We start from the raw sequence: 26,766 nt of genomic DNA, 5'->3' as shown, positions 1-26,766 counted from the left end.
GAAGCCAGCCTGCTAGGGTAGGAGCACTCAGAATCTTGCTAGCTTTCCCCCTCTCTGGGCCTCAGTTTCCTAACTGGAAAGTAGGGGCAGAAGGGTGAGGTGGACAGGGTCCCTCTCTCCCTCCTAATGCCCACCCTCTAGCCATCTTTGGATCTGTGGGTTCCGGGAGAGGTCGTGTCCCCCGACAGTGCAGCAACAAATCCAAACTGTGGTCTAGGACAAAGCCACATTTTGTGGCCAGATAGGCCAGACACGTGGGCAAGGAGTCTCACAGGGCCAACAGTTTCTGGGGCCCTGACTATTCCAAGTGACAGCTGGCAAAAATAAGACAGCCCCGTATGCACTGAGAAGTACCTTGTTATAGGATGGCGGCCATGAGCAGACTATGACCAAGGGACCAGCAGCCCTCCAGAGACCACAGTGAATAAATACCTAGATGTTTGCCCCAGGCCCTACAGCTCTGGAGAGCAGAGTCAAATACGTAGGTGCATGCCCTAGGCCCTGCAGCTCCGGGGAGCAGAGGCAGAGGCACAGGACCTCGCCTCTGTGAGAAAACGCAGAAGTCCCAAGCAAGGTAGCAGCCCTACTGCTAACAGCCACAGAGGGGCCTGTCCCCGAGCCTCAATCACTCCAGTGGGGAGCTTTTGTAGGAACAGTGCAAGAGCCAACCACATGCTACTTGGTTGGGATACCTAGGTTCCCGTCCCAGCTCAACTAGCGACCTGTCCCTCTGGGTTTAGACTCAGTGGCTAAATGAGGGGTTGGCCTGGTCTGGGCTGTTATTACTGACGTATGTGGTAATAATACTCTATGCTGTGTGACACAGCGACACCGCACAGCACCTGACAAGGGCAGGGCCTCGCATCTCATGTTCCCAACAGCCACAAGGGATGCCACAGCAGGAAGCGATGTCAAAAATTCTGATTCCAAACCCAGTGCTTCTTGCAGAGAGCTCTCCTGGGCTTTGGAGCCTGAGAGTGCTTGGGTAGGATACGCCTGGACAGAGGGCTGTGGAGGTGGGAGACAAGCTGGGTTGAACCAAGTGTCCGTGGGAGGTGGGCTCTTCTCACATGCATACTGCTGCCACCTCCCTGGACAGGGCTCCACCTCTAGTGCTGAATGAGTATGACAGGAAGGGCCCAAAAGACAAAACCCCCCTCCAGCACAGGATCCTGCGGGATCAGCAAATGCCAGCCACTTTCTTCCTGCTCTGTCCCCGCGGTCTGCTGTCGTTGCCCCCGCCCCAGCCACTTCCACATCCCACAACCTGAGTGCATTACTTCCCCATCCAGCCTAATGTCTTCCAGCTGCACAGATGAAAAGAGACTAGGAAGGCCCAGGGCACTGGCTAGTTTTATTTCAACTTGATACAAGCTAGAGCCATCCAAGAATCTCCACGGAGAAAATGGCTCCATTAAGAGTAACTTGTAAGCCGGGTGGTGGTGGCGCACGCCTTTAATCCCAGCACTCGGGAGGCAGAGACAGGCAGATCTCTGTGAGTTCGAGGCCAGCCTGGGCTACAGAGTTCCAGGAAAGGCACCAAAACTACACAGAGAAACCCTGTCTCCAAAAACCAAAAACCAAAAACCAAAAAAAAAAAAAAAAAAAAAAAAAGAGTAACTTGTAGGCAAGTCCGTGGTGCCTTTTCTTAGTTAGTGATTGATGTGAGAGGGGCCCAGCCCACTGTGGATGGGGTCATCCCTGGGCTGGTGGTCCTGGGTGCTCTAAGAAAGCAGGCCATGAAGAGCCAGCCAGTACACAGCTCCTGCCTCCAGGTGGCTGCATGGAGTTCTCGCCCTGATTTTCCTGGATGGTGGATTACAATCTCTAAAATGAAATAAACCCTTTCTTCTCCAAGTTCCTTTAGTCGTGGTGGGTTTTGTCATTGCTGTTTGCTTGTTTGTTGTTTTATTTTTTTCCAACACAGGGTGTCTTTGTGTAGCCTTGGCTGTCCTGGAACTCACTCTGTAGACCAGGCTGACTTTGAATTCAGAAATCTGTCTGCCTCTGCCTCCTGAAAGCTGGGATTAAAGGCACGTGCTACCACCCACCCTCCTGGTCAAGGTGTTTTATCACAACAATAGAAACCCTAACTAAGAAAGTCAGAGCCAAAAAAAAAAAAAAAAAAAAAGAAGAAGAAGAAATTAAATGAAACTTAGAGCCAAAAGAAAGCCATCTCCTCCATGGAATCCACTCTGCTTACTCCTGCCTTAGATTCAGTCGGGGAGGACTCAGGTGATACAATTGTGCTGTGTAGAGGGGTGTGTGTGTATGTGTGGGGGGGTGAGTCCTGGATTCTTCACGGTTCTGGGATGAGAACTGAGCCTCAAGGAGCCCTTCTAAACTCCACAGACCATGGAACTTTCCAGATAGAACTGCTGGGGAGTAAGGAGCAGCCCACTCCTGGAGGGGCACACGGCCACACATGACACTGTGGGGATGTCACACACAGGGCGTAAATCTGTATGACAGGCACCAGAGGATGAGGCGCCCAGAGTAGCCTGATGACTTGGGATCCCAAAGTACTAGGAATACCGGAAATAAAGATGTGTGGAGCCTGTGGGGGCAGGCAAAGGGGGAGCTATCAAAGATAGAAAACCCAAGAATTCTGAGGCCTGAAAGGATACCAACCCTCCAAGCAGGCCCACTCCTCTTGCATAAAGGGACCAGCCAGGCTGACAAGGAATGACAGAAATTGAAGTCAGCTCAGGCGGGTTGGGGGGCACTGAAGTGCCCCCCCCCTTCAGCAGGGGGTCAGCGGAGGCGCTCATAGCTCCAAGCCCAACATCAAAACAAAATTAAAATACGCCCCTGAACTTTCAGGTCTTCTCCCAGGAGCTGAGGCACAAGGAGGCGCTGAGGCTTCGGTGGCCCACGCTCAATGAGTAGGGAGACGACGGATGGCCAATGAACACCCTCCTCCTCTCCCTGCCAGCCATCCGGTCCACTCCCCAAAGTCAGGAAAGTCACATGAAGACTGTGAGCCAGGAAAATGATGTGCTACCCACAGTGGCAGATTGGGGGTCACAACCCTCCTCAAGGCCCTACCCAAACTGCCTCTCTGCATGCCTCTCTGCCTGCCTCCAGAAAAGGCCGCCTCCCAGTATCATGGCAGCCGGCTCTTCTGAGGGCTGTGATCTCCTCAGCAGTGTCAGGGTTCCCAACCCCAAGGAAGAGATGACCCACATCAGCTCTGACCTGGTCTGCTGCCTTCCTAGAGGTTCGGGGGGCCGGGAGGGAGGGTGGTGGGGCGGGGGGGGGGCTTCTCCCCACCTAATCCCCTGAAAGAGCTAAGGACTGAATCCAGAGACAGTAAACTACAGCAGCAAGTAGGACCATTTCCTAGGAACAACAGGGACCCCACAAGGCCATATCCATGACTGTTCACCTTCCATCTCCCGGGACTACCCAACACCCGGGCCAGGTAATCTGCCTCAGGAGACTCTATTGCTAGGGACCTTAGTCAAGTCCCTTCTCTTCCTTTCAGCCTGTCTTCTCACCAGTAAAATGTCAAGCTGAGTGAGAGGCAGACTTTGAAAGACAACAAAGAGAGAGGTCATACACTAGGCCAGAATGTGGCCAGGAGGGGCTTCAAGACACGGCCAGCTATTCATCTCATGGCCAGGGACACCAGCTTTGTGGGCCAGGGCAACCTTCTGATACTGCTTCCAGGGAGTCCACACTGAAGCAAGCTGTGGGCCATGTCTCCAGAAGATGGGGAATACCAGAATGAGGCCGAGTGCTCTTTACTGTCAGAGTTCCTGGTAAACTAGGCTGAGGGTTTCCCAGGAGTGGAGGGGTGGGGGTTGTGATACCCCAACAACCAGCATCAGGATGCTATGATATCATCCCTGTTCATAATTGGTGGGTAAGAAAATTGAAGCTCGGCCGGGGGCGGCGGCGGCGGCGGTGTGTGTGTGTGTGTGTGTGTGTGTGTGTGTGTGTGTGTGTCTATGATTAGTCAAAGGTCCCATTCTCTGTCCTCCTTCACAGCTGCCCTCCATAGAGCTGAGCAGGTATTGAGGCCTGGTCGACCCTGAGTCTTATCACATGGACAGAGGCCAAAAGGGGAGTTTTTGGTATCTCCTGCCTCAGTTTGCAGAAGGGAAAACAAAGCTCTCAGACAGGAAGCCAGATGACTGAGAATATTGGGGGGATGGGGGGTTGGGGGGTAACAAGCCTCCTTGGTGGGTCGAGTTAAAATGCCCTCGAATTATTACCAGTAGCCTCTATGAGAGGACAGGCTCCCATCTCATGCTTCAGAAGGCCCTACGTTGGCCCTCAGTCAGTTTGACCTTGAGCCGTCAGTACACTGGAGGTAAGGCTTTGGGAGGACACTCATGACAGTGACTAAGACTACCATTCTTTAAGTACTTGCCACATGCCAGGCACTGAGCACTCTTCTGGCTTCTTAACCTATGAGGAGGGCACTGTGTTAGTGATTGTTAGAGCATGAATAACTCTTTTACAGATGTGGAGGCCAAGGTCAGAGATGTCACACATAAAAGGTGGAGTTGAGAGCCGACTCCGGGCAGCCAGAGAAAAACCCTGAGACAGGGCTGGGGAGATAGACATCTCAGTCCCTGAAGCTCTTGCCACGCAAATATGAAGAAGACCTCGTTCAGTCTCCAGTGCCCATGTCAAAAGCCAAGTGTAGTGTGCACTTACAGTCCCAGGGCTTGGGGGTAGAGACAAGAAGGTCCCTGAGGCTCACTGGTCGGTCAGCTTGGCCTAATCAGCTAAGGTCCCAGTGAGAAACCCTGTCTCAAAATACAAGATGGCTGTCCTGAGGAGCAATACCTGAGGTTGGCTTCACACACACACACACACACACACACACTCACACACATACACCACAGACCACACCTACATAGACACAGACCATACATACAGACACACACAGACTCAGACACACACACACACACACACACACACACCATACATACAGACACACACAGACTCAGACACACACACACACACACACACACACACACACACCAACACACAGACCACACCTACACAGAACAGACCATACATACAGATACACACAGACTCAGACACACACACACACACACACACCAACACACAGACCACACCTACACAGACACAGACCATACATACATACAGACACACACAGACTCAGACACACACACACACCAACACACACACACACACACATACACACCAACACACAGACCACACTTACACAGTCACAGACCATACATACATACAGACACACACAGACTCAAGACACACACATACACACAGACACACACACTCAGACACACATACATAAAGACACGGACAGACACATAGACACACACTCAGACACACACTCAGACACACATACATACAGACACAGACAGACACATAGACACACACAGACAGACACACACACAAACACAGGCAGACACACACAAATTCAGACATACACATACATACAAGACACAGGGGTGGCAGCAGAGATTGGGGGGGGGCTTCAGTAAATGATTTCACGTCTGCTAACAGTAGCAACCTCAGTGACACACTGATCCTCTCCACCTGGACCAGCCCCTCCATGGCTTCCTTGCTGTGACACCCCGCTGTGGGAAAGCCATCTCCTTTGACCTGGGGCCTGTCCCCTTGGGCCTTCCCCATCTGCCATCCAGAAGGGCAAACGGAGGCCCCAGAAGGACTCCTTGGACTTCCAAACACCAGGAGAAAAAAGTCAAGACTCTGGAAAGCTCCTGGCTCTGCCTGTCGCTTGGCCCTGCTGCTTGCTGGTTGTCGGACCGGTGTTCTGAGCTTCTCAACAGTCCCAGCTGAGGTCAAGGTCCACCCAGGGAGCAGGGTGGGAGATTGGGCAGGAGCCTTGGGGACAGGGCAAGGTCCAGACAATTGCATCCTGAGCCGGGTCCCTTTTTCCTCCAGCAGCTGTCACCTGGACCCAACACAGGTGACTTCGAGGGCGGAGCAAGCAGGTTCCAACTCTGCTTCCTTATCCACGGAGGCAAGCAAGAACAGCAGGCAGGCAAGCCATCCGCCACCCAAAGTCAGCATGAAATGCCTGCGGGTGGGGGCTCCGGAGGGAGAGAGAGGAAGCCTTGGCTGGTGAGAGCTTGGACCCTCTCAAGAGGAACTCGGTTTGACTTCTCACACGTCAGCATTGCACTCAACCTGGAAACATACACACGCATGCATATACACACATGCATACACACACATGCATACACTCAAGCTTGTGTACTGCAAGAGGTTCAGAGGCGATCCCTAAAATGAAGCCGGCGGCCACCCTACTCTCCCTCAGCTGGGCTCCTGAGCTAGGTTACAAACAGCCTTTATTGAGGTAAAGACCAGCTAAAAAGAGCTAGCGCTGGCCCACTGGAAATGTTCTAATGAGTTTATGAACTGACAGGGTCCAGGTTCTGGTCCTGGTGCAGCTCCATGCACTGCTAACCTTGAGTGGGGCTAATCACTGCTTTCTAAGGCTCTGGTTCCTGGGCTAGAAAAAGACAGGCAGCCCCCTAATTCTACAGGCTTGGGAGTTTAAAGCCCAGAGAAGTGGGTTCTGAGGTAGAAGGAAGGGGGCTTCCGGGCATTTCTTCCTGCGGTCCAGAGCCAAGAATACAGGGTGAGCCTTCTGAATCTAAGGTGAGCCCCCAGGCAGAGAAGGGACTCTGCAGGCCACAGAGGAATCCCTTCTTGTGTGCAGTTTCCACTCACGCTAGACACCAAAAAAGAAGTCTGGACAAGGAGCCATGGAAAGCACACAAGAGTTACATTCTGACCCTGTTTCCCCGTCAGCGTCAGCGGCCTGGCCATGTCCTGGTGGGTATAGAATTGGCAGGGATGTGGGAAAGACTGATGGGCAAAAAAGACTCAAACTACCTCATATTTGAGGGCAAGGGAGGGAGACAGGCAGAGATGAGCATGTGAGGAGAGCAGCATGGGGAATCACCAAAAAGGGAGCAAGGCCTCCCAAACCCTGTTTCTGGGGGCAGGTGTCTCAGGAAGGTTCCTAGCCCCTGGGAATTCCAAACCTGTCCTGAAGTTCCCAAGAACAAGCCACTCCAGTTATTGAAGCCCTCTGCCATTCCCTGTCATTCTTCAGCCTCAGTTTCCCCACAAGTTCTGACAAGAATTTGAGCTAGGAGATCTAGGAGAGACAGATCTGTTCCGACAGTTTGGGATACAGACATGCTATATAGAACCCCCACCCCCACCCCACCCAAGAGACCTGGAAAGGCAGCCTCTATCCCCAACCGGCTGTGGAGGGTTAGAGCTGGGCAGAGCACAGTCTCCATAACGTCTGTCCTCAACAGCCTGCCACCGCCAAAAACCTTGAAGTGGTTACAATTACAGCCAGGCTAACAGGATTAGGGGAGCGTTGAAATCTAAGAAATCTAATTAGCTCAGGCACCCTGGCCTCCCCCAGCACAATCCTGTAGTAACCCTGGCAGCTGGGGCTAATGGGAGGGGCAGGCTCCTGGCCCTCAGGGCTACAGGCATTACCTGCACAGGTGTGCCTGGCCAGGCCAGGGCAGACTTCTGGGGAGGTGCTATCTCAGCCTGCCCAGTTACCCACTGCCCATGACCCCACCAGCCAAAGTCTTGTTAAAGGGTGGCACTCAACTAGGCTCCAGATGATGAGGTGCAAAGGGGGTTGGTGCCCACGGGGAGGAAAGAATCCAGGGGCCCCACTGGGCGGCCACCCTACACAGTGTAGGGGACTGACTCAGCCAGAGGAGGGGCAGTTTGAGTCATGCTCTGTGTCTCTAGAAACCATAGCAGCTCAGGGACAATCTTGCTTCTTCCTCCAGGGCCGGGCAGAGCTGAAGCTGCTGCGTACATACGCCTAGGCAGGCAGCATTTGAGGTTCATGCAAGCTCTAGATGGGAGAGAGAGAGAGAGAGAGAGAGAGAGAGAGAGAGAGAGAGAGGGAGGGAGGGAGGGAGGGAGGGAGGGAGGGAGGGAGGGAGGGAGGGAGAGAGAAGGAGGGAGGGAGGGAGGGAGGGAGGGAGGGAGGGAGGGAGGGAGGGAGGGAGAGGGAGGAAGAGACAGCTGCTGGGGGTGTGTATTGCCAGATGCAGGAAGGACCACCTGCGACCCTTCTGGAAACAACTGCTCCACTCCTGGGATCCACACAGGCTTCTGTGCCACATGCCAGCATAGTTGGGGCTGTTGCTCAATGCACTGTGATGCAGGGGTCTGCAAGGCCTGGAGCTGAGTCCTGGCTTAGCCACAGCCTCTCGGCCTCTCCTGGAGCTTTAGTTTTCTTCTCTGCTAAATGGAAGTAATTCCAGATAGCAGCTGACACTGTTGTTAATGGGATCCAACAAATTTGAAAAGTGATTCTAGACAGACCACGCCAGGCAAAGGAAAGGGGCTGTGGCCACACCCTTTCTCATGTGCACATGGCAGGCAGCCAGAGACTGGTGGATAATTATTTATTTGGACTGGTCTTTCTGCCCTTGCTGGACAAAAGACACTCCTAAAGAGTGTCTTGCATAGTTCTGGGATCCACTGGCCACTGTCTTCACTCTGTAGACTATCATTAAACACATGAAGAGTCAGTTCTGGGTCCCTGACCTGACCCTCCCTTCAGATGCAACCCTTCCCAGGTCATGCCCAATTCAAGGAAAGAAAATGTCAGGAGGCAGGCCTACTACCCTAGAGCCAGCAGAAGAGAACCCCTTGGGCAGACCCTTCCCTGAACTTCTGTCCTATCAGGAAGGCTGGAAACAGTCATGGGGAGAGTGCTCCATGCACATGGATCACTAAAGCCTGGGTACAAGACTTAGACCTCATGATCATTAAGGAAATGGTTGAGAGAGGCCCCAGCACCTGAAGTCTAAAGTCAGGATCAATCACCTGCTGTGGCTTTCCAGGAAGCATGCAACTCACAGCTGCCCAGTGAGTACAGAGGCTTGCTGCCCACAAGTGGTGAGCACCCCGTCACAGGAGGCATGCAAGCTGAGGCTGAACAGTCAGCCGTTAGGGAGGTAAGGCTGAGGGAGCCACTTCTGGAAACTGTTTCCAGCATCCCTTAACCTTAATCTGGCCCTTTTGTTACCTATCCAACCTAGCCTTCAGGCTGAAGACTCAAATGTTTGGATCCTCCCAGCAACCATGTGGGATGATAGGAGTTCTGTGCTTGAACTCATTTTACAAATCTGGAGACTGAGGCTGGGCAGAGTCAACATCCCGGTCCACACAGCCAGCAGCTACAGCCTCCTGATACCTTTTTCTCTCCCCCTGCTAGTGTCTGCGGTAGGACTGCTGGGTGTTGCCTCCCGAGGGAGAGCCTAACCTCAGACTCATGGCTGGAACTTCCAGGCCAGGCTCCATGCACCCAGGCAGGCTGCCACAACCCCAGCCTCAGGGTCTATTCAGGACAAAGATTCCCCCCAGAGAGGGCCTGGGTGGAGGCCACTGTGTCCTGCTGAGGGGATCCAGCAGTCACTAGGAGAAACTGCAGCCGAAGGGTCAGGGTCAGGGGTAATTAGGGCAGCGGCCTTTGTTGGCTACACAAAACCCAAGGAATCTCATAAAGACCCAACAGAGGCAGGGGGCCTGACAAGGACCCACAGGAGCAGTTATGAATGAAAATGTATGGGACCCAGCCACTGTCCAGCAGGCCCTACACCCTGGTTTCATGCCACCGTGTCCACAGTCGCTTCCCAAAATTAACTTGCTGCTGCACAGGTTTCTTACAACATTTTACCCCAAGACTTTGGGTAAAAACAAAACCTCCATAGACCTGGAACTGGAGCTAGGTATCCAAGCTTCCTACGCAGGCCCTCGTGTACCCAGACTCTTGAGGACACATATAATCTCCAAAGTGTCTTCCTTCCTTATCCACCCAGTGTGTGTGTGTGGGGGGGGGGGGCGGTGGTGGTGGCTCTTCTCAGCTGGGTCCTTCCTTCCATTTTCTGGTAGGAGTGAACCTGTGGACAACTGTGCCATGTTGGGTCATCTGAACAGGGGCCAGGGATGAAAATGTAAGGTTGCTATGGCTGAGGAAGTATTACATGAACACACACACACACACACACACACTCACACACACACGGGGTGGGGGTCGGGGAGGAGGGTTGGAGCCAAACCCCAGCTTCTAAGTCTCTATTTGCCCCTGGATTCCACCCCCCCACACACACACACTTTTCCTTAGGAGGAAAAAAAGAACATTTTGTCCCCACAAAGAAGCCAGCAGCCGTTTCTGCACAGACAAGGCTATTTATTCAAAGTTTTTTCGTAAGTCCAGTCCCTTCTGTGAGCCTGGGAGCAGTACTCAGAAAGTCTTACAACCGCAGCTCAAGTCCTGGAAAGCCTGTAGCTCCTCCCCCAGCCTCAGTCACCAAGTTCTCAAGTCTAAACTTCTGATTCATAGGAGAAAACTAGGTCTCCTAACCGTGTGACTTGGGACCAGTGATGCTTCTGTCTTTTGGGGGAAAAACAAAACAACCCAAATCATAAACCCAGAGGAAAACACCATCTCCCTCTAAAGGCACTCCTAGCCCCAAAGCCGCACGCGCTCCTAGGCAGATAGGGCTTTCAATGTGCCTTTTGTTTGATGCTGGTGTTTCGACATCCTCTTCTTCAAGAGGGAAAGGTCAGCACAAGGCTCCCGGGGGTGTTCACAAACCCTCTGCCTCTGCTCAGCGGCCAGAGGTCCCAAGCAAGGGGCCAGGAATTCCCCCTGCTTTGGACCTCTTCAAAAACCAGCCCGGATAAGAAAAGGCCATGGGTTTGCTCCCTCATCTAAACTTCCCAAATAGCTCACAGGCAACTCTTCCACACTCTAGTCACCCAACAAGCACAGGGAGGCAGGTCGGAATCCACCAGCAGCCAAGTCGCCTGTTTCTCCAGCCCCAGCCACCATCCCTTTATCTGTACCTTCAAAAAAACAATAAGCAAAACCAGGCACCTCTGGGAACAGCCTCTGGCCTCCTGCCCTGCCCTGTGTAACCAGCCTGTCCTCACACCCACGAGGGAGGGAGGAGACTGCACTAGTTAACCCTCTGGTCTACCAGGCCCAGTTCCCAGGTTGCAGCAGAGGCAAACTGTTGCTCAAGAAAACCCTTCAGAAAACCATTGGCACCAGGAGGCAGCTGGAGCCAATGGCTCTCTATGTAGCTAGCGCCAAGGCAGGGGCTTTCACAGGCGCAGCCCACTGACCGCCCTTTCAAATCCCGGGGGTTGGTCTCCACTGTTCATGCCCAGGGCTGTCCACCCACGGGGCTCCAAATGTCCCTGGCAGTGCCGAGAGGAGGGAAAGGCTGGCCGAGCGGTGCACTCACCCCGCCAGCCCAGCCGCCAGCCAGCTTCTTGGAGATCTCAGAGAGAACATTTGTTTGGGCTGCCAAGTTAAATCTTCCTCCCTCATGTCAGGGCATTGGAAAAGCAGTCAGGGGAAAGGGGAAGGGGGAGAGCGGGGGAAGGAGCCGCGGGAAGGAGGGCGGGAGAGAGCGAGCAAGCAATCCAGGCGGGCAGGCTCCCAGTCCCAGTTACTCTTAGCACTGCTAGCCCAAGGAGCTGCAGCTCCCGGGGCAGACGTCTCCCGGGCTCCCGGCATCGAAGCAGGGATCTGGCCGCCTAGCCTCCCGGTCGGTGCCGGATACCAGGCTCCCTGAGCCGGGTTATGGGAAAGGCCCTAGCCCAGCTCGGGGCTGGAGGCACAAGGTGGAACTGTAAAGCAGAGGAGGGAAAAGTTTGCGGCAGGTAGAGGAAAGAGCAGAGTGGCCGCTTCGATCCGCTGTCCCCGAGGGAGGGTGGGGGGCCCAGGCCCGCAGTCCTGGCGCGCTCCAGTCCGCTAGCCCTCCCGCCCGGGTTGTTTACATTCCTGGAGTGTCTTTTAAACCCGGGGCTGTGGCCGGCTCCTGGCCTTCTCCGGCGGCTTCGGGGCAGTCTCCCGTGAAAATCTGCTGGCGCACAATGGCCGGGAGAGGCGGCCGCCCCTCGCCTGCGCCCCCACCGCTCCAGGGCGGGGAGCCTGCCCTCTGCACCGCGCCCTCTCCCCGCCTGGCCAGCTTCCTGGACAGATGTCCCCGGCCAGGGGGCGACGCGCTCCCGCAGCCTGCACCGCGACACCGAGGCCGTGCTCCCCACTGTTTTCTCCCCAGCTCCGACACCAGGAATGTGAAACAAGCTTTCAGAGCTTGCCCCCACCATCCAGACCCTAGCTTCAGCTCCAGCCCGGCCCCTCAACCTCCACCCGGGCCAGCCTACCACTCCCCCGGGGCCACCGCCGCCGGAGACAGAAAGGAAGAAAGAACACGGGGAAATTACTTTCGTATTTGCAACGCGCGCGCGCACACACAGACACATCTTCCCCCTTGGGCTCGCCTCCTGGCTGGGGCAGCCCCAGCCAGGCGTTGGCCTGAAAGCCCCTTCGGCTTCCGAAGCCCGAACGGGAAGCCTAGACACACTCCACTCGGCGTGCCCTGCTCCAGCCACGCGCCGCGTTTTCCTGGGCCATTCTCCCCGCAAAACAACTTAACCGCGCCCCCATCTCCCATGTACTAAAGTGTGTTCTCCATAGAAATTCGGAGGCACAACTTAACACCACCAACCTTGGCCACCCTGGAATCCAGCGCCTTCCCGGCGGTTCTCCTACGCACCCAGGAGCACAACTTCACATCTTTCCAAAGGAGGCGAGGGAGACTCAGCCAGTCCTTCCCGGGTCCTTCCCTCCCTCCTCGGAATCCGTATCCCGGTCGGACCCCGAGTGTTCGGAGGGACGGCTGGAGGTGCGCCGGCAGGAGGCGGGCACCGAGTCCGCGCGCCCACAAACCGCACCGGCGCCCCGCACACCCGACGATTCCCTCCGTCCCCGCGCTCAGTCGGAGCCGCTCTACGCAGCTCGGCGCTCGCTGGTGGCCAGGGCCTCCGCCCCCGGCGGCCAGGGCAGCGCACCGAGCCCGCACGGCTGGCGCCTTTCGCCCGGCCGGAGCTAAGCCTCTAAACGGAAAACCCTAGTACAGCACCCGGCGCTCGCACCCCGACGATCCGCGGGGAGCTGGAGGAAGCCTCAGTGCTAACGGGCGCCTGGCTCTGTCCCCAAACTTACCGGGCGCTGCGAGCACCACTGCCACCGCTGGAGGACGCGCCGCCGCCACCGCCGGGTAGGGCCGGCTGGAGCCGGGAGGAGCGCAGGGAGAGTGCGGAGATCCGCTCGGCTCCGACTCCCGCTCCGGCTCCTAGCCGGCCGGGGCTGGGGTCACTGCGCTGCGCCGGCGCTGCTCGCTTGCTCTGCGGCCCGATCACTGCTCGCCCGCCCGGCCGCTCGCTCTCCCCGGCGCCCGCCGCCGCCGCTCGCTTTTTTAATGTCCACAGACAGTGAAAAGGAACTCGGCGTTAGGGGGTGAGTAAGTGAATCAACTCGCCCGGAGCCGAGCAAGTTGAAGTGTCAGATTACATTGGCTATTCTATTTCCAAAGGGCCCCGCGCCGCCGGCCTCCCGCAAAAGCCGGCACGGATTCACCGCGGGAGCGGAGCGCCGCGCCTCCAGCGCTCAGCTCTGCTTGCCTTGGTTCGCTCTCCATCTGCGCGCTCGCTGCGCTCTCCCTTTCCTTTCCGCCTCTCTCTCTCTCCTTTCCCTTCTTTCCCTCCCTTTCTTCCTGTTCCCAGGTCTCTGCTCTCTCTAAGCTTTTCTCTTCCCGACTCTGGTAGGCTCCGCGCTACCCCCACACGCCATGCCGCTGGTTCACTCTCGGTCCCTCCTCTCGCCTCCCTACGCCGCTCTTTAACACCCCCTCAATCCCGTAAGTTTAGAGTGGGGAGACTAATGTGCCTAGGAAAGGACCGCATTGGTAGGAGCAAAATTACTGCCCGGAGGCGTACCCCGCTTCCTGCTGGTCCCCTACGGGAGTACACTGGGGCCGCAGGTGCTGTCAGCCAACCGAATTGGGGTGACCGAGTTGCTAACGAGAGGTGTGCAAAGAATCCCCGGAGACTTTGGGATTATTCCTAAAACCGTGTGGCAGAGAGAGGGTGAGACGACCCTAACCTTCACCACCTCTGGTGACGTAGGAGGTTAAAGGGGGCCTCCCTTGACCTCTGAGGAGGAGCGAGGGATGCAGAGCGAACCATATGTCCCCACCCCACTCGAAGTTCAGAGACTCAAGAACGCCCCGGTGCCTTGCTGGGAGCGCCTGGGGCGCCACGAGCCGAGCGCTCTCGCGCTGCAGAGGTGGAAAGAACCCAGTCCAGCTCCCAGCCCAGGGCTGGGCACCAACCACTCCTCTGGTGGCGGAGGGCACTCACGAAGCACAGTTAGGTGCGCCCACTCGCGGGGGTTCCCCTCGCAGACCCGCCCCCGAGAGTATCCAAGTGCGCACTCCCTTTGGCTCATGTCCATTGCCACTCACACAGAAACTCCTACACAAACGGCACACACGTTTGCGCCTACCCTCAGCAGAGCACGCATACTGCCCCTCCAACACACTTGCACACACACTTTCCATCCCAGATATGCCCGTACACCCGGATTCATACAATTGTACACATTAACATCGCTGTACACCACCTCCGGTACGCTTTAAAAAAAAAAAACAAAAAACAAAACCACGAGGCATTCCCCCGTGCACTGCATCTCACGCTCACGTACACATACAAGCACATGTTCCCCTAACGCTTCCACATCCCTTCCTCAAACCCCCTTCCTGATTAGAGGTACTCGGGTCCTAAGGATAACAAGCGCCTGGGTTGGACACGCGCGCACGCACGCACTCCCCTCCCGGGCAGGCGGGGGAGGCTTGGGCCGGAGCCCGCTAGGCAATCCAGGTGTGGCGACTGCTCCGTGCTCCGCGTTTTGCAGGCAGCCGTGGTGTCGGAGGCAAGGCGAGGAAGGGAGCTGGAATAACAAAGGCAAGTTGGGAAGAGCGCAAGGGGGCGCAGCCCCGGCCGGGCCGCGGGGGGAGCCCTGCACTGCCGGGTCGTCGGAGGCTGCTTGGCGGCTAGCCGGGAGAACCGGAGGTGGGGAGGAAAAGTGGGGGGGAGAGGGGCGGGGCCGCCGCGTGACGTCAGAGAACAATGACACCGCTGGGGGCGGGCTCGGGCAGGCAGCCGGGGCGGGGGGTCTTCCTCGGGGCCTGGGGCGGGCGGAAGAAGTCTTGGCCTCTCCAGGGCCGCAGTTTGATTGACGAGGTCCGCATGGGAGCGCAGACGTGTCACGCAGACTCGCGGGTTCCTGAGCCTCTTGGGCGGTGATCATAGCGCACCGCGGGCCAACAGGGGGAGCAGGCGGGAGCGCTCCCCCCTCCCCGCACCTCAGACCCCCATTTTAGAATATCCTTAGGAGGGCTGGCTGCTCTGACCTCGGCTTGAACTCCTTCAGGGCCAGAGAGATCACTCCTTCCACCACTAAGACAAGGAGGCAAAGTGCGTTTGCTGGCTTTGAATTCATGCTCAAAGCTCTGACGGGTCTGGCAGCGGTGAACTCAGCCTGGAATTCCTGAGGGCAGACTGCGGCTCAGATCCACAGGGACGTGGGGCAGGGGGTGTCTGAGTGTGGGGAAACTACTTCTCCCGAGACAAATTCTGCCTCCTGCTGCCATTGGCTGCGGGATGGAGGTCGGGGTGGGGCGGTGCTCCTGGACCTCGGTCCTCGGACCTGTCACACAGGATGAACAGTTAGCAACTTGCTCCACTACCCACCCACAGGTGGCAGATGAGTATCCTTGGGGAAAGTGGGTGGCATGAAACCATTTCCAGACCTCTAGGGACACTGGAATGGCCTGGTCCCAGCACATTTCCAAGAACACACACACACACACACACACACACACACACACACACACACACACACCACAGCCTGTGGGTGGCCAAGGTTGGGAAGGGTAGTCTGAGAAATCCTGGACAGCTTGACTTGAAAGGTGAGGATTCCGTTTTCTAAATGGAGCCACAGCCATCCTGCCCTCAGACCTTCACAGCATTGGTACACCCAGAAGGACACCTCCATCCCCAGCACCTAAGTCCCTGTCAGACTTGGGATGCAAGAATCCAGCCCCAACCAACACCTGGGTCAGGCCTGTTGGCCTTGATGACCACCTGGGTCATCAAACCTCTCCAAATCCTTCTGTAAGTAACCAGAGCTAGCCACCTCCAGGAAGTGGAGGAAATGGTGACCTCAGGTGAACATTCATGTTCAAAAGCTCCTGTCCAGAAGGCTCCACCCCCTTTTTTTTTCTTAAAAATTGCATTGTATTTATTTATTTGAGGAGAGGGATACACATGAAGGTCAAAGAACTGCTTTTGGGAATCACTTCTCCCCGTGTATCAATGTAGGTCCTTCCTGGGGATTGATCCTCAGGCTTGGCAGCAAAAGCCTTTCCCAAAGATGAGCCATCTTGCTGGTTCCCCCACCCCTTATTTCTAGCCAACATGTTAATCTGGAAACCCGGAAATGGCTGCAGAGGGCAGAGGAGCCCAGCAAGACAGAGTCAACCTTGTTTTCAGCTTTCCCAGTCAGTCCACCAAGCATGGCACCTTGGGGGCAAGAAGTCTGAGAAATCAGACTTGTGAGGGCCCCAGGCTGCAAGCCTTGGGGATCCCAGGCCATTGTTCTCTCTATTCCTCTGCCCAGGAAGCTGCTAGTCCTGTTGGTTGGCTCCCTCTGGAGTCTTAGAAGGTATGACTTATTTGGTGCCTACTATGTGCTGAGTGAGGACATCATAGGCATTAACTTATTGCCTGGAGTTAGGGACATTACTATCCCCTCCAAAGAAAAGAGGATTGTAAATACCATCCCCACGCTGTTCAGGCCCTCATTAACGTGGCTTCCTGTGAGCCAACAACCCAAGCTCTGCACCCTTAGCCAGAAATTCTGTGTGGCCCTAGACGAGTTGTTCTCCCTTTCTGGGCCCTCTATAAACTAAAGGCTAGATCTCATAGCAGCCATCAAGCCTTGCTGTTCTCTATGCCCTGAGTTCCCAATCTCGGCCTCAGCTGCAGTAGGCCTGGGTTGAAACAGAGAGGTGGAAAGTGCATTCTGCCTGATGGGTGAAGGTTCCTGTATTCCCCCCTGGCTCTGAAGGCAGTGTCTGTACCCACCAGAGTGTGGACTGTGCAATGCAATCTCAGCTTACACCCACCTTCCCATCAGGCCTAAGTACCTCTTGTTTCCTACCCTCATAGAACCATCAAGTCTGAGGAAGAGAGCCACTGCTTAGGTGGGACCTGAGCCTGGGTCCCAGGAAGCAGGAAGTCCAAGGGTCAGGAGGAAGGCTGTGATGGGAGGTGTGAGCAACCTGAGTATGCAGAGGATCTGTGCAGGCAGGGTGTAGCGAGTATGACCTCTGGACCAGGCTGCCATCAGTGGGTTGAGGTAGGAACAAGCATGCAGGTACCAGTTCCTGCCTCTCTCCTCCTGGAGCCAAAAGGTATGTGAAAATCCATCTCGCTGCTCCCGTGGGCCAGGTGCTTTGGCACTCCGTCTCCTTCTGTGTCTCCAGGCCGAAGGAAGAGCACAGAGGTTGACTGGCTGCTGGGGGTCGGGGGTTGGGTAGGGTTCCAGGTGTGGCCGCACCCCTGAGCTCATCTCATGACCAAGTATGGTACAGCTGAGGTGATTTTTGAAGTGCTTTGGGGGAAGATATAAGCACCTGCTAGATCTCTGTCTAAGCCCTTCCTAGACAGTGAGTAATGGGAACATAATTAGTCTTCACCTGTGGTTGGACCGGGACCCTTTGGATCCTGCCCAGCTCTGTACCTATACCTCATAGGAGTAGATAGTTGATCCACCACAGAAAGCCTGTACCCTCTAGCATGGAGCCTCTATGTTCCAGCTAGATTCTCCTCCCTTCTCTGAACACTAGACAACTGAGGCATCCTAAGAAGATTCCCAGTATATGATCAGCTAGGACTTATTTGTATTGGTTTCTTCATGGAGGTGGGGCACTTTGAGACGAAGTCTTGCTGTGTAGCCCAGGCTGGCCTTTGAACTCAGAGTTCTGTGTCTGCCGAGTGCTAGGATTACAGCTGTGAGCCACCACACCCAGCTGGGACGTGCCATCTTGTCTTGTCATCCTCTGATCCTCACAATGGCACTTCTCTGGGTGACTGAGATGACACAGAGGGAGGCGGTGGCTTTCACTGGGCCACAGGACTGGGAAGTACAGAGAGAGCATGAAAGGTGGGCCACTTCCTGCAGCACCCTCTCCCGACGCCAGCGCTCCACCAAACAGCAAGCTGGGACTGGTGTATGAAGGCCAGCTGGGGAGATAAATGCAGCATGCCAGGGGTGGAGTACAGTGGCTTCCTGCCTTCATCCTGCAGCACCTTCACCCTGCAAAGGAGCTCAGGCCTGACGTCTCACATATGCATGCTTTTTACACCCTCTTGCCCTAACCTGTCTTCAGGTTCTTCATGCTCGGTGGCTTCCAGAAGTACCGCCATCACATGCGTACAACTCCTTGCCTGCTTCTGTGCACGCTCCCTTTGTCTCCTAGGACACACCCATCCCAGCCTTCCAGTCCATGTCTGCAGCCACCTGCTCAGGAGCCTACTCTGATGATACCACCAGCCAAGCCGTCTACATCACCTCCATCCCTGAATGCTGCCAGACTGCCTCCATATCAGTATGACGGTAGAGACTGCCTGTTAAGTTCCTGCTGTGGGCAGGTCCTCAGTAGCTCATGCACTTGAGTTCTGGTCCTCACGTGAGCTGAGAATTAGTACTAATGGCTCCATTTTACTGATAAGAAAACTGAGGCATAGGAACTCTCAGTTGCCAGTGTTACACCTCATGGTGGAAACCACCCAGTCCCCCCACCTCTAGAGGTAGAATAGAGGTTGCTCTATACTGTCACCCAGTTACTTTACAAGCAGTCAAGTACAGCAGAGACAGAGACACACATGGACAGACCAGGCTCCCATGAAGGATTGCCCAGATGCCGTTCTTCAGGTTTAGGGAAGAAAAATCACTGGTGTTGAACAGCAAAGGCGGGATTAGTATCCAGGCTCCCAAAGTGACTGGCATTCCTGCACCTTGCAACTGTGCTCTTTTTGAAGGATGCACAGTCCCAGGCGCCTTGATGATGCTGAGCTGCTCAGCGAGTGGCTTCTTCTCCCCTCAATTAAAATGAGAGAGAAGAAAGAAGAGAAACTAAGACATTGTTCTCAACTGCAGCTGGTGACAAATAGAACCGGGACCCAGCTGCATAGGATGGAGCAGGAGCCGGCCACCCAGAGGCCTGGCCTCACCCCTTCTGCAAGGATCAGATGTCACGGGGAGGGCTGGAGGACCACTGCCTCCATCATGCCTCCCTTCATCATGCAACTGCAGCCTTGGGTGAGCTGGACCTCTTCCCTGGCAGGCAGACCCCCACCCTACCAAGAAAGAACTGTGGGTACGTGTCTGAGGGTGTTGCAAATCTCTCTCTTGTAGAACATCACTTTAAACACTGGTTCGATTCCAGGCTGAACACAGCAGGCGTGGTTACCCACTCCCAGGAAGGTATGCCATCTGCAGGGGTAGAGGACTGGGACCCCGGAGGCACATCAGACGGCTCTCTGCTGAGACAGCTACCCATTTGCTCTTTGGAAAGGGCTCTCCAAGACTCCATGGCTGTCTCCTTTTGCTCACACCCCTTTTAAGAGATCCCTCTTGCACCTGAACTCTGACCTTCCCAGGCCCTGGGCCACTCTGTCCCAGGTTACTCCAGTGATCAGCCCGGCAAGACCAACATTCCGGTCATTGGTCAGGGTCTACAAAGTAGCTCCTGCCAAGGTTAGCTTCTCGAGCTCCCTCCTCCCCTGGGAATAGCACTTTTGAGATTGTAAAGAGCACTTTCTGTCCCACACAAGTGCCACAACAGCCTCAGGAGGCAGGCAGACTGCACAACCCACTTTGTGGAAGAAGAAAATGGCTTGGTGGTTTGGCCAGTATCATACAGGTGTGTGTGTGTGTGTGTGTGTGTGTGTGTGTGTGTGTGTGTGTGTGTGTGTGTGCGTGTGCGTGTGTGCGTGTGCGTGTGTGTGTGTGTGTGTGTGTGTGTGTGTGTGTGTTGTGGGGGCGGGGAGGCGTCTAGTCAAGATTTGAATCCTGATAACTTGATTCAGTGTTACCGACCCAGGTAGTAGTGATGTTTTCAAAAGATGCCACTCCTGTCCCCAGATGCTGCTGGGAGACAGGATCTCAGACACTTTCATTCATTCAACAAATATTGGCTCTAAGCTATGTCGAGCACAGAGCTAAGTGCTAGGGACCCAACAAAGAGGAGGGCAGATGTGATCCATGCTGCCCCCTCATCTGACATTCTGATGGAGGAAACCAGTCAAACAGATCCCATGCAGAGACTCCTGTTCCCAGAGGTTCAGCCACGTGCCTCAGAAGGAGCCCTGGACCCAGGGTATTGGAGACATAGGCTCTCTCTTGCCCTAGGGTTGCTTCTTCCTGGCTCTGTGGACTAAGAAAGGTTTTCTTGACATCTGTAAGCACGTAGCTTCTCCCCTGGTTTCTAGGTCCTTGCCCTATTCCCACCTTCTAGGTCAAGTGGTTAATGATTTCCTGGCATGAGTAATTATCCTGGTACAGTGTTTTCTTAAACCCAACTTTTCACGGGCACTTGAAGCCAGAGAGGGGCTTCTCAGGTCATCTGACTTGAACCCCCTCACTGAGCAAGAGCACCTTAGCCCCGTTCTTCCCAGGAATTCATTTTTGTTTTTGATTTTTTGCTTCCTGTACCTTTCTGGAGGAGATAGATTGCTTGCTCCTTCACAGAGGCAGACCTCTGCCCAGCGGTGTGTGTGCTAGTAAATGTTTAACATCTGGCTCTCCAGACTGGGGAAAACCTGACTCGTAGTATCTGTTGATTCCCTTAGTGTAAATAGTCCTTCCATGGTGGCCTGGTGCTGCCTGCTTAGCAGTTCACACACTTGGTGAAAGTTTAACTGCCGCCTTTCCTAAGCCAGCACCAGCAGGCTGCAACACAGAGTTGCCCCGAAGAGAACCCTGGTCCAGCTTAACTTGCTGGAAAGTTCTTCCTGACGTTGAGCAAAATACTTCATCGTCCACATGCAGCCCTTCACACCTTGATCCGAGCCCCGTGAGATGGGTAGATCCTGGGCTTAGCAGAGATGGTACAGCCGCCTTCTTCTCTGCTCTTCTCCTTCCTTCCCTTCCTTTCACAAATATTTATTGGGCCCTGGTGACGCCATGGTGCTAGGTCCTGTGGCTATATCTTAGATCCCCTGGTTCCGCCTACCCTGCCTGTCCACCTCCCAGACCCCACTCACACCGATGACACCCACTCGCCCAAGCCTGTGTTGACCGCCGCCTCCCTCTCTTCCTGCCTTGGGCAGCCTGCCTCCCTCTCAAACCCTCCCAGAGCCTTTATCGTCCCTTTTGGCACTTATCACTTTCTACCTCGGATTACAGCTATTTGTGTACACGGCTTATCTTCCTGCCAGACAGAGAGGCAGCTCGGGCTGTTGAAAGTGTGGACTTTGGAGCCATGTGACCTGGCCTTCCATTCCAGCCCTGCCACTAGGGATATGCGTTCTCTGGAGCTTACACCACCTTTGGGAACCTCAGTTTCCTTATCTGCAAGGCAGGCCTGGCGATAACCACTTCCAAGATGGTTTTGGCCATTCAGTGGGATTAAAATGTAACCCCCTTTTCCGGTTCCTGTCTGGACTTCCATCCTCTTCTGGATAGACTTGGTGCCAATGCCTCTTCTTAGTCTCTAATTAATTAGACTCTAATACTAGTAACAACAGACACATATGTAACAATACAAGATTAAGGGTCTTTTTTTTAAAAAATGTATTTATTTATTATTGTATACCGCATGTCAGATCTCATTAGAGATGGTTGTGGGCCACCATGTGGTTGCTGGGAATTGAACTCAGGACCTCTGGAAGAGCAGCCAGTGCTCTTAACCGCTGAGCCATCTCTCCAACCCAAGATACAGGGTCTTAATCCAAGAATTTACATATATGGAAACCTTTCATCCTCTGAAACTTGGAACTAACCTATTTCCGTCTACAGCAGATAGTGTGTTGGAGGCAGTAGCACACACCCAGAACCCCAGCGTTGTAGAGACGGAGGCAGGAGGAACATCAAGAATATGATGCTAGCCTGGGGAACCTTTCCCCAAACCAACCAACCAACCAACCAACCAATCAAATGGAAAGATAATTTAAGGTACAGGCAGGTTACATAAGCCCAAGGTCACACAGATACTGGGTAAAAGTGCCGAGATAGGAACCCAGGACAATCTGTTTCAAGGCCCCGGCTGTTAAACTTGATGCTGTATGGCAGTGCTATGAGTGTGCCTTGTGGATTGTAGAGGCTGAGGTTTGGGGTGTCCATAATGTTCCCCACTTTTGCACATCCTTATCCCAGCCTGGAGACAGAGGAGCCACTGATCTGCCCTTTGGGCTTCTCAACAGGTAAAGGGGTTAGTACCCAAGAGAGGAACATCTCCAGGCCCTTGCCTAGGGAAGAGGGAGGCCACTGATGGATAAGGCAATGGGAGGAAGCTCACTGAGAGGCATTTGTGATGGGTCTTCACAAAAGTAGACAGAGGAGCAAAGGCCGAGTGTGTTAGTGGGGGAGCATCAGAGGTCCGTCCAGGTAGAAGGCTCGTATTTCTGTGCACGCTGTTGGGCAGGGGAGCAGAGACCATGCATTGCTCATGGGCTTTGGAAGAGTGTAGAGCACAGATAGCTGGCCTGACTTGGGCCAAGTTGATACTCGGATTCTCTGGAAGCTCCATAGCTCTGAATTCACTCACCTCTTACTGGGCTCATCTTTCTGCTTCTCTGAGTCTTACTTTCTCCTGCAGAAGAGGCATGAAGAGTGGACCTTGGAGTCCGTTGAAGGGCAAAACAGATGGCATGAGGTGGGAGCTGAAACCTCATGAGGCAAGAGATGGGTGAAAGTACCTGGGGGAGAGAGAAGAGGCCATAGGACCAGAGGAGCCAGCATGCCTGGACTGGGGTGGCAGGTACCATATCTGCTCAGTCTTTCACACCTGTTTTCCGTTGCCAAAGACTTGCCAGCTCTGTTGGTGTCTACAGGGGCAGATCCATGCTGGGCCCTGTTCCACCCCCAGCTTAGGACAGCTCAACCATGGCTCCTGAAGGCAGGCATTATAGCATAGACTAAGGAGTCCTTGAAGAACATTAGGCCTGTGCCTCAAAGATGCTATGAGACCTGCTTTGCCCTGTCAGTCTGTCCAAATCATTGTCCTTACCCTTACTGGGTCTCAGGTGTGTGGTAGGGCCCTAGAATGAAAAGGGACCCTTCCCCCAGCCCAGGCAGCCTCCCAGAGCCCTTGGAGGCATGGGGGCATGTGTGTGTGTGTGTGTGTGTGTGTGTGTGTGTGTGTAGGGGGGGGGTTGCAGTGAAGGGGTGAATTAATCCAGGCTCACCCTCAGGGGCTCTCTATGATGCTAATCTCTTCTGCTTTTGATCCCTGCCCCCCCCTCCCAGTCCCAGCCCGGCCTGAGCTGAGGCCTTAGTGCTGCACAGGAGCAGGGATTAGGGCTGCCCTGGGTGAGGCCCAGCATATCCATAATGAAGCAGAAGGGGTTTACCCCTGGGCAGGAGATCAGAGCCCAAGTTACTTGCCTGGCATATGCATTGTACTCTCCTTTGCCAGAACTTTCCTCGCTCTCACTTTTCCTCTCCTGGGCTGACCCTCTTCTCTCCAGAGGAGCTCTGGTAGTCCCATGTCACACAGAAGCCCAGTGTGCTCTGGGGAAAGGACCAGAGAGAGGCTCTGGCCAGTAAGCAGTGGAGTTGGGCCATGAGCTCAGTTAGTCCAGACTTCAGTCCTGCCCTGTCTGTACGAAGGGGCTTTGTTCAGGTAGGTTTTTTGTTGTTTTTGTTTGTTTGACCAGCATTAGTGGAGGGATCCTGAATGCCAGGGGTGTACCAGAACACGCATAGTCTCTTACAGTCCTCACAGCCCCTGTTACAGGCCTGCTTGTGGGGAAGCAGAGTGTCCCAAGGAATGTGACCTAAGTGGTACAGTCTGACCAGACCTAGGACAGCAGCTTATCAGAGGCTGTCACTGTACAGAGGACAAAAAGGCCCAGGCAGATATGTGCAGTCCTTGCAAAGGATGAGCTGGCCTTCTATGCCTGTCTTCCTGTCCATGCTCAGCCTTATTCTAGACATGGCCGGAATCTTCTATGCATTTAGAGGAGCTGGGAAGAAAGCCCAGGCCTCTACACTGCCGCAGAGCTGGATAGGGTATCTTTAAGGATGCCAGCCTCAGGGGATCATAGAGGCCTCTCAGCCAACCCAGCCTCACAATAGCCCTGTAAACCTGGGCTTATACACAATTAAAATTTTATTACATTATATTTCCTACATATAAAAGACTATTTGTGAGCTATGAACACATCAGAACGAAAGCTCATGGCCACTCTGCTTAAGAACTGGATTATTTGGGCACTGGGGAAGACCTGCCTCTTGGCCCCCTACTTCCCAGAAGGAACTAGTACCCTAAATGTGATCATTACTCCCTTCCCCTTTTAAACAAATCGTTTCAGTACATATGTGCGGAACCACTGGCCTCACTGTACCTTTAAGACATGGCCTTCGATTCTTCAGTCCCAGAGGACATGACTTCTTTAAGGGGAAGGAGGACCTCTGTGGAGCCACCTGAACTCTCATGTCCCCCCTTTTTTAGGGCCACACGGAACCCCATTTGGCCTCCTGCCTCAAATGCTCCGAAGTGGACGCATGTTCCTGGTGCAGCCAACAGGACAGGGCAGCACCTGGCAGCTGGACATTCCTTGAGCAAGGTGTGCTACTGTTTGCCTGGGCAGTGTTCTCCATCTGTAGGACCCTTTCCTTTCCACTTGGGATACCTGGCTCCTTCTAGCTCCAGTCCCAAGGTTTCATAGCAGGGAAGCTCTTCTTGGGAGAGCTGATCTCTGTACCCATCAGTATCTTTGGGCAGCCATCCATCTCACAGGGCAGAGATGTTAGGTAGCTGGTACCCAGATCCCAGAGGAGCTGAGCATTGGCTCCAAAGCAGATATTCCTAGAGTGACGCAGAGTGAGAGAGTGCATGATAGCTGGTGGACATCCCTGGGTTTAGGGACTCCATGGAGGTGGATTTCCTTCAAGGTTCTGTGGGCTAGTCTGGCCTGTGGACTGGGAGATAAGTCTCAGGGAGGCTCTTAGGACTTGGGGCGCTCTACTATCCACTTGCTGGATGGATGTGTGAGTCAATATATATGCCTACATGTAGGTATGGTTGTTAAGCGTGTGTGTGCACATACGTATGTGTGTAATCCCAAGTCCACATGGGTGTGGATCATGATGCAGGGACTTTCTCTTTGTGGATAAGCCTGTTTGATCTTTGAGCCTCACACAAGGCACATATATGGAGAACCTACCATGCACTAGACTACAGGGCCTGGTGGGGGCAGAGCAGTGGACAAGCAGCTGGCCCTTGAGGGGACTGAATAACTACTCACATGTCATCCTAGACTGTGCACCAGCCCTAGCAGCCTCCAGCACCATAGCCTCAGCCTCTCAGATAGAGTCCCTAGCATCCAGAGGCCTGATAGGGCACCTGTAGGTCAACAGTGGGGCCAGAAACATGAGACCAGCCACCAGTGGCCAGTGCTTGCTTCTCATGCTGTGTGACATCAGTTGCAGGGCCTGCCCAACCCACAAGGAAGCTGACAGCAGGAAGGTCCAGAAGCTTCCCTTTCTCTTTGCTTCCTGGAATGGAAGTTGTGATTTTCCCCAGTGACATTTCCACAAGTGTCCTATAGGAGGGCACACAGCTGTGCCAACAGCAGAGACTGAAGACGGCCTGGAGTAGAGTGAGACTGGACAGGGTGGGAGAGCACCACCAAATGTCTGAAGCAGGAACCAGGTCATCCCTTCCCCAGAGTGTTCACAAAAGCACACATGCACATACACATACACACAAATGTGTACGTGTGTCCAGAGAGGACACAGGAACTAGAGACACACATGCAAAGCTTATTCCAGACCTTTCAGCCTGTCTCTTTACTCAGGCTGTCCCCAAAGGGGACCTTCAGCTGCAGTACCCACTGCAACTGAGTTTCAGGTTGTTGTGTTTGAGGGAGATGAACTTTGACATAATCAGGGAGTCCTTTCTGGGTCCTTTTGGGCTTCCTTTTCAGGTGACATGGGGGCATGGGCTATTAGTCAGTGTGATTGTGGGGGCTGGCAGAGTCTTTTCTTACCTTCTATATGTCTTCCTCCCAAAGGCCTGAGTGGAAGCTCCCTCAGAGACTTAGCAGGCAGGGTCTCTGCCTGGGAACTCTGGCAGCCTGGCAGAACATAACTCCTCACTTCCATCCGTGGGGCCGTGGACAAGCTCCTTGCCTCCCTGAAACCTAATTCCACACCTGCACAGATAAGATGACTACTACCTTCATAGTGCCTGGAGATAGTCACACCAGTCTAGGGTACAACTGAGACACTCAGTTGAATCTTGCCAGCCCTGTGCCTGGTAGAAGTCACTGAGTTTGGGCTACCAACACCACAGGATGTGCACTTGCCCTGGTGGTCCCAGAAAAGCCAGAATCTAGACTTGGCATTGCCTTACCAGCTAGGAGCCTTGAACATGTCACTGGCCCCCTCTGGCTACAGCTGCCTCCATCTCAAAGGAGCTTATCAACTCAAGGGTTAGATGAGATAAGAGCCATAAGAAGGCTCTTGCAAGTAACAAGCCTGTGCCCCTCTGAGAAATGACAGAGGACAGGATACCCAGTCTTTTGGCATCCAGATGGGCTGAGCTCTGTATGTCCCTACAGAGGGACATTGAGTAGTTTGAGAACCCT

At 54.3% G+C, this 26,766-nt stretch overlaps 1 protein-coding gene and 1 long non-coding RNA gene across 5 annotated transcripts in view; one reads left to right on the top strand and one right to left on the bottom strand.

The window, feature by feature from the left end:
- Positions 1-13,278, bottom strand: part of Zmiz1 (zinc finger MIZ-type containing 1) — a 205,787-nt gene extending 192,509 nt beyond the window's left edge. Inside the window, 1 exon segment of the mRNA XM_052733631.1 lies at positions 13,049-13,278. The gene's annotated coding sequence lies outside the window, so the exon portion shown is untranslated.
- Positions 13,248-26,766, top strand: part of LOC128107578 (uncharacterized) — a 94,426-nt gene continuing 80,907 nt past the window's right edge. For 3 of the 4 annotated variants that reach the window (XR_008217137.1, XR_008217138.1, XR_008217140.1), the window contains exon 1: positions 15,101-19,270. This is a non-coding gene — a long non-coding RNA (uncharacterized LOC128107578). Of the gene's footprint in view, positions 13,343-15,100; positions 19,271-26,766 lie in introns of those variants that run through there. The other variant, XR_008217139.1, reaches the window with a different exon arrangement.

This window comes from Peromyscus californicus, unplaced genomic scaffold, assembly GCF_007827085.1.
Source record: "Peromyscus californicus insignis strain IS unplaced genomic scaffold, ASM782708v3 Scaffold_12__1_contigs__length_115047231, whole genome shotgun sequence".
Lineage (NCBI taxonomy): Eukaryota > Metazoa > Chordata > Mammalia > Rodentia > Cricetidae > Peromyscus > Peromyscus californicus.
Note: the sequence above shows the minus strand (reverse complement) of the source record. Positions and strands in the feature narration are given on the sequence as shown.